The 15,575-nt window shown below is 37.1% G+C and overlaps 1 protein-coding gene across 36 annotated transcripts in view; it reads right to left on the reverse strand.

The window, feature by feature from the left end:
* The window catches only part of LOC139967080 (uncharacterized), a 354,423-nt gene that overhangs the window by 94,683 nt on the left and 244,165 nt on the right, over positions 1 to 15,575 (reverse strand). For 19 of the 36 annotated variants that reach the window (XR_011792873.1, XR_011792869.1, XR_011792865.1 and 16 more), the window contains 6 exons: positions 13,218 to 13,349; positions 11,021 to 11,311; positions 10,244 to 10,442; positions 9,908 to 10,130; positions 6,652 to 6,890; positions 1,196 to 6,005 (listed from right to left, as the gene is read on the reverse strand). The gene's annotated coding sequence lies outside the window, so the exon portion shown is untranslated. Of the gene's footprint in view, positions 1 to 1,195; positions 6,006 to 6,651; positions 6,891 to 9,907; positions 10,131 to 10,243; positions 10,443 to 11,020; positions 11,312 to 11,734; positions 11,864 to 13,217; positions 13,350 to 15,575 lie in introns of those variants that run through there. The other 17 variants (XR_011792862.1, XR_011792850.1, XR_011792875.1 and 14 more) reach the window with 11 other exon arrangements.

Consider the following 15,575-nt stretch of genomic DNA (forward strand, 5'->3'; position numbering starts at 1 on the left):
CCATCAAAGTAACAAGTTGTGCTTAATGGGTGAAATGAAAAGAAGAAGGGATCACAAGGTACAATGTCCAGGCAATGAGAGCTGTTCAGCAAAGATGACCTATTTCGGAGATGAACAAAATGGTGGAAAGATTTGTGAATCCAAATTACTTACAGGTAAGAATCCACTAATGGTCAAGTGTCTCACAACTGATGCTGATGGCAAGGCATATAAAGGGTTCAGTAGTACAATGGCTGTAACTACTCATTCTGAAAGTGAACTTAACCTGTTAGATCAAGTTCACCTACTCAAGTCACTCCGCAGAGCACTGACTATATTAAAGCAGTATTCTCCTCTATGTTCCTGCAAAAACTGTGACTAAGAAGCACTTGACAATCTTATAAACACCTGGGAGAAACCATCACTGATAAATTGGAGTGGGATGAACATATGTAAAACGTATTCTAGCAAAAACTAATCAGCGTATGTTCCTATTACAGAAGCTTAATTTATTCAGACTAGACCAACTCTCATTTCTCTATTCTATATTAAAATCGGCAATCAAGACCACTATTACATTCTGTTTAGCAGCGTGGGGTGAAAATACTACTGCCAGAGACATGACCAAGTTAAATAGACTAGTTTCTAAAGCAAGGAAAGTTTGTCGGTCACATGACCTCAGTTCAGTAGATGAGTTGCTTGTCAGAGTATCACAGAGTAATATGAAGTCAATCATGTCATCCCAACATCCTCTGGGGCATCGGGTAGATTACAGCAATCAAACGGGCAGACTAAATTGTCATGAGATGCTGAACCGAGAGATACAGGTGTTCTTTCTTGCAAAGGGCTAAATCTCAATCTTGCCAATGAATTATGTAGGAAATAGGCCAAATATATGTGTCAGAACATGGACGTAGTAGTCTTAATTTTTCGTTTTAAGAATCAGATTTTTATGTATTTTCGATGTATTTATGAATGTCAACTTTTATGGTCAATAAAGATCCTTATATCTTAAATATCAAAAGTGCTTTATCAACATGTTTAGACTGCCTTGCAAAGTACTACAGTGGAAATCATTCACATTGCCAAAAGCATTCATTTGTATGCAAGAGGCCAGGAAGTACACATTTCCATGTATGCCAAATGCTACAAAGGGTTCTCTGCTAATATCCAACACTGAGAGCAGGAAGCTAAACAAAATACCTGAGACACCCACCTGCAGCAAATATTATGGTCCACTCGTTTTGAGACTTAATTCCACTCAAAAGCAGATACCGTCAATAAGGCTTTCACTGTGACCAATCCAAAACATAGTACCACATTTTCATGCAATGGTCAGTACAGGGACTACAGTTCCATACACATAACATATAATGTGCCTGGAGAGTCCATAGCCAGGAAGATGGAAGGTGCAGTATTAAAGGTGAGCTCAAATAGTCCATGTATCCAGACTCTGAAATAGATGCAAAGAAAACAGCAATGTGATGAATTACGTAAGACAGGCAGAGCATACAGATGGAGGAGAGCACAACTCAGAGAGAGAACATACAAGCTACATGATAGAACTAAAAACATAAACCAGTCCAGTATCTATAAGAAAGATCAACTGATTCATGACCAGTTACTCTAGGATGAAAAACTACACTGATGATAAAGATGACAATATTTATCAGTGATGCCAGTAATTTGTAAACTGAGTATATCCACACTCACTGTTATGAGTTAAAACAGTATCACTCAGTCAGGGAAGTAGGCAATCAAGCTGATGACCATAAACTTGGCAAGTGCCATCAAACTTTCAAGGCTTTCTGCTGTGTTGCACTGCAAGATACTGTTGAGAGATGTGACATCTCTCTCCACATGTAGGCTGTTGTGGCATATGTAGGAGATGTCAAATGGTTTGGTCCTTAAGATTTCTTTACTTTGCACAATACTTTGAAGAGCATATATGTCAGAATGTGGACTCTGCTGTTAGCATTGTGAAAATAATGCCATATGCTGGTGCCCCTGGCTTACTGATGGTGTAGGCACCTGTCCACATTCTGCATCCCTTTGTGTAACTTGCTGGGGCTGATGTATGTTTTGCCAACTTTTAATTTATGTCATCAGCCCATGCCATCCAATCTTGGTCTGAAATTGCAAAGGTGTGAGCTTTCCAGTTACATATTTCTAAATGTATATAGGCCTAAGCTTATTCTGAATGCAGCTTGGGGCTCAGTTCAGCTGATACTTACACCACATTGAGTAGTAATATATGCTTTTAAACTTCTGTCGCTTTTGCTCTGCTACACTGCACAGAAGTAGGCTACTCACCAGATGTACAACTTCACTATCAAATAAGCTACATGTACTACTTAGTGAGTGTAAGTCTGTGATGGTATAAGCTCTGAGGTGATGGGTATTACTTTCACTTTTCCCCTTTGAGGTAGCTGAGAGGTTTTTCACACCTACCCATGCAATCATCCCATTCTTTATCATAAAGTTTAAATTTGATTTCTTCTTGAATATGAAACTTTTTCCTAATTTTAAGTTGCTAACTCTTCAACCTCAACAACTTGTTTCTGTTCTTTTAAGGTGAGGTCATAGGTGTGAGGAGTTCATAAATACTGATTTAGTTTCAGAACCAATTGTACATGTTAATCTTCTTACAACTGTTTATTCAACATCTATGAGAAAAGGTTTCCTCATGTAAGTGAATGAGGTGTCAATGTTCCAAAAGTTTATTGAACCTTTCTGTCCAGCACATTTTTGGCATTTATATGTAAAATTCCACCTGTTTTCTGCCATACTTCCTCTGTTGGAAATGGTGTAGTGCAACCCTGCATTTCTGTACTGTAAAGAAAGAAAAAATAGATAACTAAAATCCTGGTTATCAGTACTGAAGGGCTCATTTATTAAAATTACAATTCATTATTCTTAATCGTAGTTAACCATAAACATAGATTGAAAAACAGATCTTGTCTCTTCCTTTTTTTATAACCAGAACTGCATGTGGATTCCTAACATAGTTAACGATCAGCTATCTGCAGTATTCTGTTCGTAAGGTGTTTGTGTAATGCGGCTGAGCAAGAGTCTTTCCAGTAAAGCTGTTGGAAAAGGGAAGATCACTAATGGAGTAAATGAAAACAATTAAATGATACCTTAAATAACTGTTGACCAGCTGATAAACATATTTATATTCTTAAATGCAATTTCCCCAGATTAGTGATAGTAATATACCTAACATGTGTTCATCCGTGGGTGCGAAAGCAATTATTTACTCTGTCACTGTGAATTTCCCTCATGCAGTGGCATCTGGCACGACTCTTGCTCAACAGTGTTCGTGTTACATTTGCAAAGAAAAAGCTAAGCTTACCTTCTAAAAGGTTAAGTTAACCTTAAAAGTGCTAGTTCAAAAGGTTAAGAAGGTTGGCTTCTGCAATAGCATAGGCCTAAGCACACATACTTTATGCTTTGACCTTATTAGTTTAGATTAGTTTAGTAAAGAAAAAGGATCAGGAGGGACACTCAAGTCCCCATCAAAGACCCTATAGGAGAGGGAAGAAAACTGATGACACAAACGATCAGACCCGATTACAATGCTTAAAGTGCTTGTCCAAAGCATTCTTAAACCCATTCACACTACAGTACTTGCAAGTACAACTTTCTCAGGCAAACCATTCCACTCATTCACAACCCTATTAGAAAAAAAGTTATGCCGAATATTAATGCTACTTTGTGACTTGTGGATTTTAAGACAATGACATCTGGTACAACCACTATTAGCAAACATGAAAAAGTCAGTGACTATCAAGATCAGGGTTGTCACCAGACCATTTTTAGAGCCGGGTAATTTGTGACAGTGATCCGTGTCCTGGGGGAAGGGGTGTCCCCCTCCCCTTTTGAAAAATTGTCAAATCCTGGTGCCTACATGCAAAATGGTGGCATTTAGAAAGGGTTTTGATCCTCAAAATTCTCCTGAGAATTACCTTTGTTTTTTTCATATGGATCACTGAATTTTCCTGGGATCTTTTTAGGTATTTTTTGGGTATTTAGAGCCCCTCATCACTCACCCCACTGTTAATGTTCCATATGCATGTTGTTCTCATTTAGTATGCATGACCATTAAATCACCCAAAAAACTATTCTCGTTTAAAACTTTCTTTCAGTCAAAGTCGTGAACTTCGTACTCGTACACTGGCCTAATGTGCCTAAACTCCACCCAAAACGCGAGACCTAATGTTACTACAATAAATGGTCTGTTAGTGTTAAGCCGAAAGGATAAGGCACAAAGTTTCCTTCTTGCTTTGTATTGCTTCTGGTAACCAGAACATATCGGGGAATAAAATAAACACGTATAAAAAGGTTTTGCCCTTCAACACGAAACTATTCTCGTTTAAAACTTTCTTTCAGTCAAAGTTCGTAAACTTTGTACTCGTAGGCCTACTCTGGATGTTTACAATAAACAATTGCATATAACGTGTGTTGGTTACAAGCGATCGGTTTACGCTACCTCCACGCTATGAATAGCGTTGTATCGATCGGTTCACTCCCATTGTGTCGGTGGTGAATAGCGAGCGAGGGGAATTTGCGTTCCTTTATTTGGAGTTATTGCAGTTAAGCTGCGTTTTGCACTGAATCGCGCTAATCTTTACCAAGTTACTTATTGGCGGTACTGTAGGCTAATTTGTGCCGGGCGGTAAGGCTGAAATTGACCTTGAGTACCGGGCGGAAATTTTGAGGGCTGGGTAGCACCGCCCGGCGTGGTGACAACCCTGATCAAGATACTTAATCAAGATATCACTTTTATGAAACCTACGTCTGAGTTGAATCTTGGACTTGGGTCACTGCATAATCTAGATCTATGGGAAGACTGTCCATGAACTTGTGTTTGAGTTACTTTATTTCTCTGAAATTTAGTGACTCTAGCCCTGACTCGTTGCATAACTGGTAATAGTTCCTGAAAACTCCACATGAATTGAATATGGACCACTGAACCAAGAACTACTGTAGACTAATAATTCTTCACATCCTTAGCTAGATGAAGTAATGGTTTCTAATACAAACGGTATACTTTATCAATCCCGTTCTTGAACCATTGACCAGAAAATTGTGTCCCTTCTGGAGAGAAGTATTGAAGGAGAACCGGACTGATGGTGTGCTTTTTATAATAATCCCTCTGCCTAATACAAATACCAAGGTATTTAATTAAAAAATAGAGAATTGCACATAAAGCACCTAAGGCGACATCTTTGTCGCCCTAGGTGAATTCATCTCTTTTCACAACACTTAGGACGACATAGCATAAACTCACCACTTAGAGCGACGATGGTGATTTAGTGTAATTTCGTCACACTGGACCATTGTTCTCCAGTATGTGCACTATTTATAATAATCCCTTTGCAAAGTACATATAGCAAAGAATAAAATTAACTAGTTAATTAATTTCACATATACATGTCACCCTATGTGAAATTTGCAACACTTAAAATAAATAAATTGGGAAAGACATAACACCAGAGATCTACAGTCAATATGAAAAGATGCCTGTATACAGTATTAAGAACTGCTCAATGGGATCATTACAACTCAAGCTGGATTCTAAACCTGAAAATTTTCAACGTATGAATTCTGGCCATTAACTTACATCACTAATAGTTTCAGAATTTGACTCCTGTTCATTTGTCAGTTTATTGAGTTATGGTAATGACAGGCTGTTAGCATTACACTCATAAACACACATACTGCTACTTCACAAAAATGCATTGTGTTACATATTGAAACAATTTTACATAACACAAAACAGCATGGAATGAAAACAATATGACAAAAACAGGGAGTTTGCAGGAACTCACCAGGACTCACAAAAGCCTTCAAGATCTTTGCAATCTAGACACACCTCAAGGTGCCCCTGCATACTCAAGCATGACATATAGCCCTTGTTACTAGGATATATCGGAATTACTGGATAGGAGTTTGCCCGACAGTGCCAAGTCTCATTGCAGGAAGTCCACTTCATCTCATTTGTTGTATGTAAGAAGAAGTACCTGGAAAGGAAAAAATAAGTTACTCATTACAACAATGTTGCATTTCTATTGCAATTTCCATTTGTTCCTTTACCCTCTGGATTATCAGGTATAAATGAAAACTTTCATTCAGCTTTTACTTAAAATTATCAGAATTACTATTAAGAGCAACAAACTTTAATAAATCAGATACAGACTATCATCTAAACCCAGCCTTACAAAATGTGCATCCTCATTGTATTGATGCAAGTTTATCAGTCAGATCTAACTGGTGCCATAATACCTCTTTTGAAAATGACTAATTCCCTGCAAACCTAAGCAAATTCCCAATCAGTTTCAATGTTAAAGGTAGTCTGTATATGACCCAAATTATAGGATGCTATAATTGCTAGTTTTCAACAAGTTACTTTCATGGAGGCCCTTAGTCCAAATTGTTCTCAGACATTCTTAATGAACACACAAGATGACTGAATGTCCCCGTGAGGTAAATTTCCTCAAAAGTGGTAATAAAAACAGTTTATAGAATTTTGACCAAAGGTGACCATATTTGAATATTTGCATATTTTGGGCCAACATGGCATAATTTTAAATAATATATTGAAAAGTTCACTTATTTTGTTGTTGTTGTTGCTTTGATGCTTTTCACAGAACGATCTATATCTCTTACTCATCTAAAAGTTTGCACTGGCTTTGGTTACAGGAAGTGCATGATGATGTGTAAACTGCACCAAGGACTTCTAATGCATCCTCCTGTGCAGTTGAATCAAACTCTGGAAGAATCTGTTTCAACCTTGCGAGACAGGAGGCCCATGAAGTTCAGGTTGAAATTGCGTGGAAGAGAGCTTTGATTACTTCCATTAATTCAGAGCTATGTCCATTATAGTGTTGAATGATGCTGCAAAGAAGCTAAAAAAAGAAGGAAAATTTAGATTTGTAGGAAATCTACATCTGACATGGGTGGCTCATCAATATAAGTGGAAAAGATTTGGGTTGCAACCTTCATTTTTATCTATTTTTGTTAATGATTGCTTGATGTTTCAAAGCACTTTCTTGGAAGTCTGTTACTAGCTTCTGTAGCTGAAAAGTTACTCTCATCAAGTAAAATGATAAACACATCATATCTTAATAACCATTTGTTGGAATATGCTACTGGGAGAAAGGAGTAGAGGTATCATGAACTTGACAAAGAGAGTGCCCATGTTGGAAAATCTAGTATATTTGGGGGATAATAAAACCTAAAACCCTTCATTGTTGAAGTGAAAATTATGATATTCTGCAATAAGTGCCAATCCTTGGGATGGGGTTGGAACATCACAAAATGCCCCTTGCAATTGTGCTGATATAGGTTGGGTTTTTCCCTTTACTTCTCCAGGCATAAGGTTTTGTCAAGGATATGGTCCTGGCACAGTAAAAGTCTTTCATTTTTCAACATTTCCAGGTGGGGAGGATCAAGTCACATGAAGTTTTGCACCTCCATAGCTTGCAATCCCTGCCTTAATGAATTATTTCTAAAGCTGCATGGGTTGTCTTAGGTTACTTACCTTTAATTTGAATTTGAAATGACCACTGCATGCTTTTAAGACAAAATTGCAAACTGGACAAATTAAGAAATATGATGTCCTTTAAGTTGACTGAATTGGGACAAATTCATTCCAAAGTCATGACTTGTTTTCTGAATTTTCTCTGTTCTTTCAACTTCCCTGTACATATTGGTCAAATGGTTTAAAATGAGTTGTATGAATAGTTGATAAAGCTGATATATTCTGACAAGTTGACAACCAGTTATTTCAATTGAATTATTTTTAATGAATTGTCTCACTGTAATTATTGATTTAGTGAGTGATCAGTCAATTAGTTAAATCGTTGAGTTAACGTTTAATTAAAATTAGTTAGGGGAATCAATTAAAAAAAGATGAAAATTAGATGACCTCTATGACTGAACTTTTCCTTTGAACTTGTTAGAGCAGTTTATAACCTGTATGTGTTACTTCTAGCAACTGTCAAGTTGGAAAAAAAAGAAAGTTCTCTTTAAATTTTGAATAGCAATTTAGATTTTAGAGCACAAATTATTCCTTGCAAATAAATGCTTTCTTGAGTTCATTCATTGCAATTAGATGGCATATTGTTAATTGTTGTTGACAATAAAATTCAGATTTCAACTGAATCAATTTGAGAAGCTATACAGTATTAAATTGATTTTCATATGTTGGATGGTTATTTGCTAAGAACCAATAAATGCAGATCTATACCAATAGCATGGGTACAGTCTTACAAGTATAGCTGGTACTGTAATAATTTTCAGAGTCATGTACCAACTACAGTTATCCCAACTTCTGCAAATATTACATCATTATTATATCATATTTGGGTGATATATGTTGAAAACATCCCATGCATGGAAATTATTGATTCAATATAGTTGCAAGCAAATTTGAAAACTTGAGTATACTTACACATTGCTTAATTACAACGTTTTTATCTGTAAAACATGGCACCATATAGCAAAGTTAATGAAGTGTGATGATTATGTCCTAAGAAACTGGCCAGCGTCACAACATCCCTGTATCTGTTACGTCCTGAGATATTGGCCACGTAACACAACATCTACTTCCATACTTGTATAATGCTGAGCTGCAGACACTGGCCTTTGTGGCAAGATCTTGAACACATATATTATGTATACTGTCTATCAAATATACTGTATGTATAAAATGTATCCTTATTTTTTTTTAAACTAACAGAAATTTAAGATGGTCAATATCAGTCCCTATTCTGGAACTGCCTCTATGAGGATTACTGTGATGATAGAATCAATGTTGATGAAAGAATAAATGTGACTTCATGCAGTGTTTTACAACCTGTATAAAATTAATACTCCAACCACACATGCAAAGTGCAATGTGGTTCCCAGCTACACCACTCTATGGGGAAATGGTAATTTGATGGCTGTTCTTCCTGCAAACTCAGTCTACACAGTGTGTTAGATTATCAACTCAACCAACTTTGGCCAAGTTCCTGATGTTGTCGGCTGCAAGCCAGGAATCTCATTGGGTTGCTGCCACCACCATGAAGATTTAAGCAGTATATCATTTCTACCATAACAACAACATTGGAATAGTAAAGCAACATTACCGTAATGATGCTATATCGCAATTCCCTTTTGAATTAAGCAATATGTTAAGGGACATTTTCTTAATATTAGTTTGTTCAATATATGAAAAATCAACCAAGTTAAAATGCATTATGGTTTCCATGATGTAACATGAGTAATTTGTGTATGCGTTTGTTTGTGTGTGTGTGGGGGAGGGGGGAGGGAAGGGGGGTTGCACACACTTTATAGTAATTAAGGTTCTACAAATATTAGAAAAAGCTAACAATGATGATTGAGATGCTACAAACATGGGCGAAAATGGAAAATATCTGCCAAGAAAACGAGACAGACTATTCCTGCAGGCTATGAGGTATCATTATGTTAAGTATCAACTCAAATGGAATAAAATTCTTCCGATTCTGTGTTTATAAGGAAATTTCAGCTGAGCCCTGTTTTGTCACACATCTCATCAATATGCAGCAAAATCAAAATAGCACTGAAAACATTGCATTGGGTAACCAACCTGCTCAGCCCAATAAACTTTAGTCATACCACATATGGTTGGTGAGCAATTGCAGATCAGGTTTTAATGTTAAGCCCTGCCCACTCATTTCGTTGCACGATATCTGCACCAAAAGCAGTAACGACCCTCCTTAGCTCGTCATTGCTGCAAGGATCACCTCAAACCAACCTACCATTCTTCAGATTGGAGCTAACAGGTATTAATGTTTAAGCCCTGCCCACTCATTTTGTTACACAATATCTGCACCAAAAGCAATAACGACCCTCCTTAGCTCATCATTGCTGCAAGGATCACCTCAAACCAACCTACCATTCTTCAGATTGGAGCTAACAAGAGAACGTCAGCTAAAATCTATTTTGGTCCTATTTCTTCTTCAAAGGAAGGCCTGTGGAACTGTTAATATGTGTGTACAGCCCTTTCTCATTCACAGCCTTGATTCCATACGGCTCAAGCCAAGAGTTTCGAACTTCCCTCCTCTTCGGGCATCCTTTCTAGCATTCCGGACGAGAACACTAGAACCAACTTTGAATCTCTGAATAAAACAAAATCCAGCAAATATACATAAACATCATAATACAATGTATATGTTGCCATTCATTTAACTACAGTCAGTTTTCAATGCACAACATAGCATTATGTAATAACCTGTTTTGATTGCTGCCTTTAGTCAAAATTCTTTTTCTTGCCGTTCTTGGGCTTTGCCAATATTTTCTTTCACAAAACCTTTGATTATGTCCTGCGACTGTGACATGAGTTGTAAAACCCTCTCCCTCTGTGCATCGCTGCAGCAGGAGATTCTGGTTGGACAATGGAGTCTTCAATGTCGACTGGTAACAATGGCTCTCTGGATATATGAAGATAAATTAACAATCAATTATTCACAACACTTTGTTGACTGAAGAATAAATAAATTTTTATATATTTTATTTTCACTATTAAGACCCTGGAACCATAAATCTGAGTCACATCACATACTCAAACCAGCAGAAATATAAAACCAAAGTATATTCTGTGCTGTTATAGGTCCAAATTGCATACCAGCCCAAAATATGATATATAGTATATGAAAAACATGACCAATGTCAGTGGCATTAATTGCATGTATCTTAATTAATTGGCATGCTTTTATAGTTTAATGAATGTTCATCTTTTGTACTTGCTGAAGAGTGTACCATATACAGAGTTAATCTGTTTATTTGTTTAGGTGTTGTAACTTACATAGGGTTATTGGTGGTCCTCTATTTAGCAGTTTTTCCCTGTACCTGGGATGTGTCGAATGAGATTTTATCCTATAGAGGATCAGTGTAGCTATGCAGGATTTGTCCAAACTCTCTTGTCCCTGATTGCTTTTCTCTGTACAGTATATGACCTTTACAAATGTAAACCTCTATTCAGCAATGGTAGGTTTGAATTATTACAAACCTTCCAAACATCACAACGAAAGGAGAAAGACCTGTTGAACCATGTTTTGCTGTACGGTACCCCATGAGAATCGAAGACAGTGTTTCATCCCAGTCATCTTGGTTTTGATTGACAACTTTGATGAGTGACATTTGCAGAGTTTGGTGGAATCTTTCATCCAGCCCATTGGTCTGTGGGTGGTAGCTGAAGGATACTCTGTGGCTCACCCCTGTCATGTCAAATAGGGACTTGTTCAGAGCATTAACAAATTCTCCTCTCTGGTCTGAGATGAAAATTTTCATGCACCCAAATCTAAATAAATGAAAAATTAAACAAGTTGTTAAAGTACTGGTTATGAGTATGCTATTGTCGCGTTACAGAGCAGACGTCACTTACTCTCTTCGTTGGGATCTGGGTAGGAGTTGGAATTTAAGCCCCAATGAATGAGCTGGAGCTTGTGGATTAAACACCAAATGTTTCATCCCCTACAGCAGTGGGTAGTTTCATTCAACATTCTATTAAAACGAAATGTAGTGTAAGCAATGAAACTTGAAATTTTCAACATGTTACATGATGTTGCATGTTAGTCGCAATTTAACCTTGCATCTCATGATATTAAACACTAACATGTTAGGACAGCCCTTGAACAAAGCAATTAAGCGTACATTAAACTAATGAAACTATACTCAAATTGACAGTTGAATGATCCATTAATTAATAGTTTTGTTATCTCACCTTCATTCTGCCATGGATTGCTTCATTAGTCATCTTAATTCCTTGCATACCTTGAAGGTAGCCATCTTTATCAATCATATCTCTCCTGAAACTTGCCTAATAAACTCCCTTGTTATGGGATCTTAGCATCTATTATGATTAAACATAAGACAAGATGGCAATCTATGGTACTCATCTCTTTTATGATGGAATGGATCTACAATGAACTTTGACCTTGACCCTAAACAACTGCATAAGTTCTAATTTAAAATTTGTCTCATTATAGTCAACATATTTGTGGTTTAATGACTTTTTCCAACATGCTGACAAGCAGAAAATGGCTACACTTTCTGGGTATTTGACCTTTCACCTATGACATTTAGACAATCACCAAAGATCAAGTTTACAGTACATGGTCAGGCACCTACCCACCAAGTTTGAACCTGATCAGACTAACAGTCTAGGACACACTCTTTTGCACAATTTAGACCAATTTTAACTTTAACTCAATTGACCCGTTAACTACAAGCCTTAACAGCTAAATCTGTCTTGTTTTAAACTTTTTCTCTTCATTCTCTACATATAATGTGGTTTAATGCCTTTGTCCAACAAGTTGGCATGCAGAAAATGGCTAAAAACTAATTTTTAGATTTCTTGACCTTCGACCTCTTTGACGTCATCAATCACGCAGGCATGAGTTAACATGGTCAGGCACCCACTCACCAAGCTTGAACTTGACAGGACTTGGGGTCTAGGAGTTTGCGACATACTTAGTTTTGCTCACTCACTCACTCACTCACTCACTCACTCACTCACTCACTCACTCACTCACTCACTCACTCACTCACTCACTCACTCACTCACTCACTCACTCACTCACTCACTCACTCACTCACTCACTCACTCACTCACTCACTCACTCACTCACTCACTCACTCACTCACTCACTCACACAGACACGCACACTCACTCACATTTTTGATGTGGGGTTAAGTACAATATCTCATCTCCCTATTCATTACATGAAGGGAGATGAGATCAAAACAAACTCAACACAAGGTCAAAAACAGTTCTGCTTTACAGCAAGAAATAGATAGTGGTCTACTTAAAAATGCACTGTGTAATTTTCAGTACAGTCAACTGTTTATATTGTAAATTTAAAAATCATATTGTTTAAGCAGCTTATTTTAGCCGCCCACCACTCCTCCACTCACCCCCACCCCAAATCAAGTTCTATTAACCTTCCCAATCCTTTACAACTTGAGGTAGTTTAAAATGTCGTTACCAAGACACAGCGTTACCTTTCAACAAGTTACATTTATGGTAAGTAAACATTCAGTTTGGGATTATCCAATAACTTGTCTCAATAAAGTACATTGCATTTACTTTTCCCAGTCAGTTTCTTATTTTTGAATTGTTTTACAAAAGAATAAAACATAGATAATATGTTGCCAGCTGACAAAACCTTGCTTAAAATAAAATATGTTTAGAGAGTGAAACTTACTTATGACTGGTTAAAATGTCCCTGTAACTATCGCTACCACTGGACTCCTTGTTCAGAGATGAGCCATGCTTGTACTCGGACTGAGCCGTATCTCCTAAATTTTCTATAGGGACCTTTTGTGGGGAGAATAAACTGCAGCGCAAGATGAAAGAAAAGAGAACCAACAATGTAGACAGACAGAGGGTGAAAGAAGAAAAAACAAAACACACTCAATGAATGTAAAAATATGTACGTCAGGAAGCAGGTCGATGGCAAAATACCTCTTGCTATAATGAGCTTAAATATCATCCATCACTGATAGCAACAACTGCGGTATGCCTTTTAAGCCTTTCAATGCCTTAGGTGCCCTCTTGATCATCCTACAACTTTATCATCAAAGTCAGGGCTCTAAGATTGTCCAAAACTCCAGCGAAATTTGCGCCAAGAGCCAGTAAATATTGAGCAGCTGCAGGAAATGTTAAGGTTTTGATGTACAGTTTACAAAAAACAACTGAAAAAAAAGTTGCTCTTAAAATTCTGTCAATTCTACCTGTTTTTTCTCACTCTGGAAACCATGCCCCTTGGTGCCTTTTCACAAGTGTATGTAAATAGCCTTGTTTTCCTACTAAAACTACAAAGTTGCCGTAGTGCCCCTGCTATCTCAATGAAAATTAAAGACAATTTCTAATTCTCTCCGTCGAAATAGTGGCTGTGCCCCTCCGGATTCTTAATGAGGGTACATTATAATAAGCTGGGTACTTAGGTAAAAACTGCAATTGCTGATTCAAGGCACCAAACTGCATTAAATAAAAGCTTTCAATATATAAATATCTCTGCATCCTACCCTGTTAGTTTCTGTTACAGCTTATTGTTGCTCCATTTACTGATACTGTTTATATAATAAACTACTTATTATCGACTTTTGTTTTCCAAAATATTCTATTTTGATTATTCACGTGTGCAATTACTCCACTGTAATGTTCAACTACAGTAGTAGCAGTGTGGTCTAACAGTTGAATGTTAAATGGATTCCAGAGGGGTGAGAAAGGTAGGGATTTGGGACAGGTACAGTGACAGGACTCACATGAGTAAGGATTGGGGAGTACAACAAATACAGCCCATCATATATGGAGGGACTACGCCTACCTGCGGAAAGAAATATGATGTTTGTCCAGACGAAGGACAGATTTATACTCTAAATTTGACAACTTAGGGAAAAGGGCAGTAGAACATTTGAAAGAGCTGTTTGCATTAGAAAATAAAGGAATGTCTATGAAAACCTCCAAAATTCTGGAAGGATACAACAGCTCCTGAAACCCTACTTCTCTTGTCCCTTGCATCATTGTCCCTGCACCCACCCCCCCCCCCCCCCTCTGTCCTTTCACTGCAAATCGCATGGATGCATGCACTAAAATGCCGCTACTTCTGCCACGTACAGTAGCCGGATAGATTTATAACAATCGAGATATAACATCGAGTTATAAAAAAACAAACACCACCTTTGTTGTTCTACTCCACCTTTTGACATTAAGTATTCCCATATTGACATTAAAAAAAGATGCCTCCCAATAATAAAGTTGGTGTGATTGCCATCAGAAATGTTTGAAAGGATAATTTCTAATCAATATGGGGTGTTTTCAAGCCACAGCAGCGCAAAGTTTTGGCATTTTGGGGTCTAATCATTAAGTGTATTAAAACCATAAATTACCAGCGTTTGTGAAAAGTACACTCTTGAGTCGGCAAATAAATGTGAGCAACCATTTCTTGTGAGATATGACGTGTCAAGTGTACCCAAAAAATATCAGTTTTTTTTACTCATTAAGTAAGATAAAGAAAGTGCTGAGTATTATTTTTTTTCAAGTTGGATTTAAGGATATCACTTTGACGACTGCATGATTAGCAATACATATTTCAATTTGGAATATTTTACTCACATTCACGGCATATCAGCACACGCAGTCCAAGAGTTAACACATTAACGTCTTCATGAAAGCCATACGGTGTAATGGTTCTGACACAACCAAACTATTGCCACGTGCTCTTGCATGCCTCGCATACCTCATTAATATGGACGTTTCTTGTTTGCATTATTCATCAAAGTCAGTTAACCATAGAGATGCAGCCATTGAAGATTTTACTGAAGGCTTTCGTATATGGAATGCAAAAAGGACCACAGCAGCATATACTGCTACTAATGACATGTACTTCTACTAATTTGAAGTGTACTAATTTGACATGTACTACTACTAATTTGACATGTACTACTACTACTACTACTACTAAAGTCATATGTGCTACATCTAAATTGACACGTACTACTACTGATGTCAATACTATATATATATATATATATATTTATATATATATATATATATATAT

This window comes from Apostichopus japonicus, chromosome 4, assembly GCF_037975245.1.
Source record: "Apostichopus japonicus isolate 1M-3 chromosome 4, ASM3797524v1, whole genome shotgun sequence".
NCBI lineage: Eukaryota > Metazoa > Echinodermata > Holothuroidea > Aspidochirotida > Stichopodidae > Apostichopus > Apostichopus japonicus.